This window comes from Lampris incognitus, chromosome 9 (assembly GCF_029633865.1).
Source record: "Lampris incognitus isolate fLamInc1 chromosome 9, fLamInc1.hap2, whole genome shotgun sequence".
In the NCBI taxonomy this organism is placed as follows: Eukaryota; Metazoa; Chordata; class Actinopteri; order Lampriformes; family Lampridae; genus Lampris; species Lampris incognitus.
Window position 1 is genome coordinate 5675278 of NC_079219.1, and position 7214 is coordinate 5682491.

Here is a 7214-nt window from a genome sequence, read left to right on the forward strand (position 1 = left end):
TCTTATTTAGATTGTATCTATCTGGAGCCAAAGTCATACTGCACACCACACCATTTTCATGTCACTGGTGCTGGAATCAGTGTTTTCCCCTTTCAGGTATACACTCACACATTCTCCACAGCATCAGCAATAAATGAATATGTGAACTAAACAAATATACTGTACGTAGGATATGCTGTATTCTTTCTCAGGAGGGGTGCATATTTCATTTTAGAAGGGCGCTCATCATCTTGTGACATGTAAGTTACAGTTACAATGTTACAACTCACCTTTGACATAGACAAAGGCGCTGTGTTCCTGGACCCCATCCCAGGTCCTCAAACGGATGGAGTACGTTCCCTCATGCTCCTTGTGGACCCCCGTTACAGTGATGGAGGCAGAGCAACCTGCTGTCTTAATGTCCACCTTGTTTGACGGATGTATCTGGACCCCTGTAGGATGATTGGATAATGACGTGTTTTTTAATTTTGTGCGATAAATTGATGAAGACATTAAAGAGTAGTGAAACCCTTGACCATTTTAATGAGTTTGCAGACATCTACGGGTTAAAAACCATTTAAAATATGCCAGGTGGGTCTTGGTACTCTATGATGTAGGCATAGCAATAATAATGGGGCTGTTAGATGTAGGTGTGCAAAATTCAATTCAATTCAATGTACTGTCATTAAAAACAATGGGCAGGCACGTGTTAAAAATGAAATGAGGGCTGTGGCTTCACCAAACAGTGCAAGACAAACAGACAAACACAGCAAACATAGTACAAGATATACACACATGAAGCCCAAAAGCTAAAAACAATTAAAAAAAGGAGCACGAGTAAAAAATATTTAAAAATATCCACAGACATTCAGTGGGTGGCCAGGTTCAGGTGGGCAACAGCTTGTGGAAAGAAGCTGTTTTTGAGCCTGGTAGTGCGGGCTCTGAGGCTCCTGTAGCGCCTCCCAGAGCGCAGGGGGGAGAACAGTCCATGGTTGGGGTGGGTGGGGTCTCTGCTGATGCTCAGACCCCTTCGAAGGCAGCGTTTGTGATAAATGTCTTTTATGGCTGGGAGCTGGGTACCGGTGATATGTTGGGCCTCCTTGACGACCCGCTGCAGAGCTTTCTGGTCTACTGAGGTGCAGTTGCTGTACCACACTGAGATGCAGCTGGTCAGGATGCTCTCTATGGTGCAGTGGTAGAAGTTGGTGAAGATTTTGGGGGATAGATGGATGCTCCTCAGCCTCCTCAGCAAATGCAGGCGTTGTTGGGCCTTTTTCACAAGAGCCTGGGTGTTTGATGTCCAGGGGAGGTCCTTGCTGATGTGGACTCCAAGGAATTTACGTAAAGCTGGGGACATGCTCCACTCCCACCGCATTGATGTGTGTGGGGGAGTGGCTGCAGCTTCTACACCTCCTGAAGTCCACAATCAGCTCTTTCGTCTTCTGCACATTGAGAACAAGATTGTTGGTAGTGCACCATGATGTGAGGTGCTGAATCTTGTCCCTGTAGGCCGTCTCATCATTGTTGGTGATACGGCCAATGACTGTGATGTCATCTGCAAACTTAACTATTACATTTGAAGGGTGAGTTGGCGGGCAGTCGTGGGTAAAGAGCGAGAAAAGGAGGGGGCTCAGAACACAGCCTTGAGGGGCACCTGTGCTGAGGGTCAGGGTGGAGGAGGTGTGGTCACCTAACCTAAAAGAACCAGGATTGACAGTACTATTGACAATTGTTTGTGCTGGCTCTGTCTGTCTTTCATTGCTGACAGATATGCTGGCATACCTAAGTCAAACAGATCCATATTAGCTGCAGCTGTGTTTTTCCTGCTATGCTAACATCACAGAATACCAAGACCAGCCTGACATGTGTTAACCTTTAGATAGTTTTAACCTGTATATGTCAGCAAACTCACTAAAAGGGTCAAGGGCTTCTTTAATGCTTAAAGCTTAAATCAGTGACTTCCCTGACCCGTCCCTTCTGGCAGCAAGAACAACAAACATGGTGTATCAGCCAATGCAGCTTGGGTGCCGTCAGCTCAGCAGTTAACAGCTCCCATCCGTGTAAAACTAGTATTCTCAGACCAAAGCTCACATGGGCAATCTAATGTATTACAAACAACATCAGACTATATGGGAACACTGTTCTGGCTGTCTTAACAGAATCATGGCCATATCGTCATCATGTTTCAATCCTTTTTCCTGTTTGAGTAGGAACACGTTTTCTGCTACACCAGTGTTCATCCAACCCAGTCAAACATTTCGACAGTGGTAGGCTAGACCAGGGGTGGCTAACCATGTGCCATGAGAGCCATGTGTATGCAGGTTTTCATTCCAGCCAGACTCCACACCAAGTGATTTCACTGATTAGCAACCCTTCAACCAAAGAGGAAGAATGTATCAGTGAACTCACCTGGTGTGGAGTCTGGCTGGAATGAAAACCTGCATACACATGGCTCTCCATGGCACATGGTTAGCCACCGTTGGGCTATACAGAGTGTCTTCAACCATGGTAAAGATGCCATATAGTGGTAACACTTTAGAATAACTACACACTATGAAGGATTAGTTAGGTATTAGGAACTACTGAAGTCATCATTTGTAAAGCATCTGCATTTTTATCGCATGCCGAAAGGGAAAACTCCAATCGAAAAACAAAGAAGACAGGCGTGGATTCAAGCAATCCATCAGGAGGACTGGAAGACGTGGTCAGAAGAGCAAACATCAAACACGAAGATTGCATTATTATATAGATATTAAATATATATAGATGATCTCTCTATATATAATATATGATATTTTATATATATATATATATCATATTATAAATATAAGATTGTATTTTTATTATTATAGCAGTATTAATAAGTATTTATAAAACATCTATTGACACACTCACTAACCATTGGTGCATGGCTTGCTTTACAAATGCTTTACAAATGATGAGTTCAGTAGTTACTAATACTTAACTAATGTAGTTATTCTTAAGTGTTACCCATATAGTCTTATGTAACCTGACTCCATGGTCCAGATGGATAAATAACTGTTTATTAAGGCAGAAGAGTCCTAGACTTCAGCTTTAAAGTAGTGCTAATATAATTGATTTCAAGCGGCTAATAATTTAAAAAAAAAAAGAAAAATTATGATTTAACTTGATAGGCAGACAGACAAGACGGACGGACAGATGGACGGACGGACGGAAAGATAGATAGATAGATAGATAGATAGATAGATAGATAGATAGATAGATAGATAGATAGATAGATAGATAGATAGATAGATAGATAGATAGATAGATAGATAGATAGATAGATAGATAGATAGATAGATAGATAGATAGATAGATAAAAACAGATATTACTTGTTTACTGGAAATTTTAAGCAGACATCAGATCAGACCTCAGCAAATGTTGAGGTGGATTTGATTTAAATCAACAGAAAAACAGCCGATGGACAATGCAGGAAAAACATCACTAGAAAAAACCAGTGTATTAAGCACCTCATCTAGTATGAGTACAAAACAGCTGGCCTCCACTCACCATCTCTGAACCAGGTGACCTCCTGCTGGACGGGCAGCAGGGCAGAGGTGAGGACACACTGCAGGGTCAGAGTCTCCCCCTCCTTCACCCACGTCGGTGAGAAAGAGGTTTCAAACTGCGCCTCCTTCTCCAGCGATGATGCTAGGGTAAATCAGTAAGTCAGTAAGTTAACCTTTCTTTCAATGGCACCTTTTTGAATCAGGTTTGCAAAGCTCTTCACCACACACAGACAAAAAAGATCAGATCTTCCTGCGACATGAAATCCCAAAAAGAGAAATTTAGTTAAGCAAATATTAAAATCCCCCCCCCATTTTTCCCCTCCCCAATTGTACTTGGCTAATTAACCTATTTTCTGAGCCGTCCCGGTCTCTGCTCCACCCCCTCTGCTGATCCGGGGAAGACTGCAGACTACCACATGCCTCCTCCCATACATGTGGAGTCACCAGCCGCTTCTTTTCACCTGACAGTGAGGAGTTTCACCAGGGGGGCGTAGCGCGTGGGAGGATCACGCTATTCCACCCAGTTCCTCCCTCCCCCCCCGAACAGGCGACCTGACCGACCAGAGGAGGCGCTAGCGCAGCGACCAGGACATATACCCACATCCGGCCTCCCACCCGCAGACACGGCCAATTGTGTCTGTAGGGACGCCCGACCAAGCCGGAGGTAACACGGGGATTCGAACTGGCGATCCCAATGTTGGTAGACAACGGAATAGACCGCTACGCTACCCGGACGCCCTTTAAGTGCTTTTTCTAAGTACACCTGGTATAGAAATAAGGCAGATGATTTGTACAGCACGTCATACACCAAGCCAATTCACAGTGTTTCAAATAAGCCATAAGATAAGATGAAGAAATTAAATAACGAAATTAAAAGATAAAAAAGGTGGGAAATAAAACAGCACACTAAAAAGAATCAAAGTACAAAGCAAATAAGAATCAAAGTGTGACTTTCAGTAGGCTGAACATTCAGTCAAAGGCAATGGAAGAAATAAAAGTTTTTAGCTTAGTTTTATAAGTGATCACAACTGGGGTGAGTCATATCTTCTGGAACTTTGTTCCCACTGTGTTGCATCACCATGATTTTCTTTCACTCTAGGAATGGTAAACAGACCCTTCCCAGATGACCTGAAAGGTCAAGAGGGCACAGTACACTAAAAATATACAAAAAGTAAACTAACTTCCCATCCATTATCCCAACCGCTTATCCTGCTCTCAGGGTCGCGGGGATGCTGGAGCCTATCCCAGCAGTCATTGGGTGGACGGCCGGGAAACACTTTGGACAGGCCGCCAGGCCATCACACACACACACACACACACACACACACACACACACACAAACACAAACATTCCTACCTAGGGACAATTTAGTATGGCTGAGTCACCTGACCTACATGTTTTTGGACTGTGGGAGGAAACCGGAGCCCCCAGAGGAAACACGGGGAGAACATGCAAACTCCACACAGAGGATGACCCCCCCAAGGTTGGACTACCCTGGGGCTCAAACCCAGGACCTTCTTGCTGTGAGGCGACCGCTCTAACCACCGTGCCGCCTAAACTAACTTTGAGGAATTTAAAATGTACATGTACTTATAAGTTCACTATAATGCTGGAGAGTAGGACAGGAGGAGGAAGGGTGTGAGGGGGGAAATTTGACGAAGAGACAGGAAGCGTGATGGAGGAACAGGAGGAGAAGGTTGTCATAGTTAAAACATGGAGGTGATGTGAGGAATAAGAAGGGTAAGAAAATGAAAGGAGGGAGCGAGGGGTTTGTCTGTACAGCAGTATATTATCACAGACATAAAGACGTGTTCTTTTCTAGCACTGGTCAAATGTAAAAATGTAGGCATCAAAAAAAGAAATCAGACAAAACAGAAAGTGATAAAGCCTCATGGAGCAGTATTGCCTCAAGAAGCCTTCTTTTAGGGTGTCCGGGTGGCGTAGCAGTCTATTCCGTTGCCTACCAACACGGGGATCTCCGGTTCAAATCCTCGCGTTACCTCCGGCTTTGTCGGGCGTCCCTACAGACACAATTGGCCGTGTCTGCAGGTGGGAAGCTGGATGTGAGTATGTGTCCTGGTCGCTGCACTAGCGCCTCCTCTGGTCAGTCAGGGTGCCTGTTCGGGGGGGAGAGGGAACTGGGGGGAATAGCGTGATCCTCCCACGCACTACGCCCCCCCCAGGTGAAACTCCTCACTGTCAGGTGAAAAGAAGCGGCTGGCAACTCCACATGTATGGGAGGAGACATGTGGTAGTCTGCAGCCCTCCCCGGATCAGCAGAGGGGGTGGAGCAGAGACCGGGATGGCTCAGAAGAGTGGGGTAATTGGCTGGGTGCAATTGGGGAGAAAAAGGGGGGAAACATTAAGAAAAAAAAAGAAAAAAAAGAAGCGCTCTTTTTTTGGTGTCTCCATAATGGATAGAAGCATGACACAGTAGGTAAAGCAGAAGAGGAAAGAGAGAAATCAGAACGTACGTGACAGGCACAAAAAAACACAGTGATGGCAGATGATGAGATGAGCACCCATTTTCCACCATCTCCCCAGACTCGTCACAATGTTAATCCAGACCACGGTGGCTCTGACTTGTCCCCACCGTGGAGTACAGTCCTGCCATGTTGACATCGGTTCTCCTGCTTCTCCCCCGACCAGAAGCAACAAGCTCTCTCCCTCCTCGGTTTATCTCACTTGTGGCAGGGTGGGAAAAGGAACAAAACCAACCGGAGGGCCTTAATTAACTTGAAAGAGTACAGAAAATACCCAACTGGCAATGTCATAATGGAAAAAGTCCCCCTGCTTCTTTCCTGGAGTGCACACGGCCAGGAAAACGCATCTCCGCGAGGGAAAAAGTTGACAGAGACAAACATGGCAGAGAAATCCAGCAGGGGACAGCAGGGAAGAAGCAAGGGATATGGTCATCTTTTTAAAGTACACAGTCCTGACACGGTGTCCTCCAGCTGCCCTTTTCTCCACTGACAAAGCACTGAAGCGATGCAGTTGGGAAGTAGGGGAAGTGTTTACTACAAAGCCCTGTCAAATCCCCTGCCCAAGGACCGACGTGAGAGGCTGTGGCATGTTTCTCCCACAGGGGTTTCCCTGCATAGAGAACCACGAGGCGGCGCCTCCGTCAAACCCCGTCCCACCTCCAGCTCTCAACGGGCGTCTTCATGAAAAACACTACTCTCTAATGAGCGTTGCACGCGGTGGATTTGTCATTTCTAACTGCAGTTGCGGCATTACGCCGTCGCCGATGTGGTGGCGCTGTATCGTAATCAGCACAGTGCAGCTGGAAAGGCGCTGCCAAAACTGCAAAGGAGGGGAAAAAAAGAGCTGCAGCTTTCCAGAAGTTTCCAGTTGTGGAAAGTGTAAATTAAAGCAAAGTCTTTTATGGTATATTCATGTTCCACCACGCTGCAAGAGGGCCCAGGTGGACTTTAACTGAAAACAACAGCTGGTGTTATATTTGATTTAATTTTAAACAACTTTGCTGTTAAGTGTGCAAATTAATATTCAATTTAATGTTGAACAGGGCACCTTTCTTTTTTTACTAAAATGTGCTTTAACGTGATAATTGTCATTTTCTTCAATCATAAAATTATTATCCATCCATCCATCCATCCATCCATTATCCAAACCGCTTATCCCGCTCTCAGGGTCACGGGATGCTGGAGCCTATCCCAGCAGTCACTGGGCGGCAGGGGGGG

The 7214-nt window shown here is 45.4% G+C and overlaps 1 long non-coding RNA gene across 1 annotated transcript; it reads right to left on the reverse strand.

Annotated features, from left to right (window-relative positions):
- Nucleotides 1-348: 348 nt before the first annotated feature.
- Nucleotides 349-6118, reverse strand: LOC130117515 (uncharacterized). The gene is made up of 3 exons (XR_008810688.1): nucleotides 6107-6118; nucleotides 3515-3655; nucleotides 349-431 (listed from the first exon to the last, which is right to left on the reverse strand). It is a non-coding gene; the product is annotated as an uncharacterized LOC130117515 (long non-coding RNA).
- Between the last annotated feature and the right edge of the window lie 1096 nt (nucleotides 6119-7214).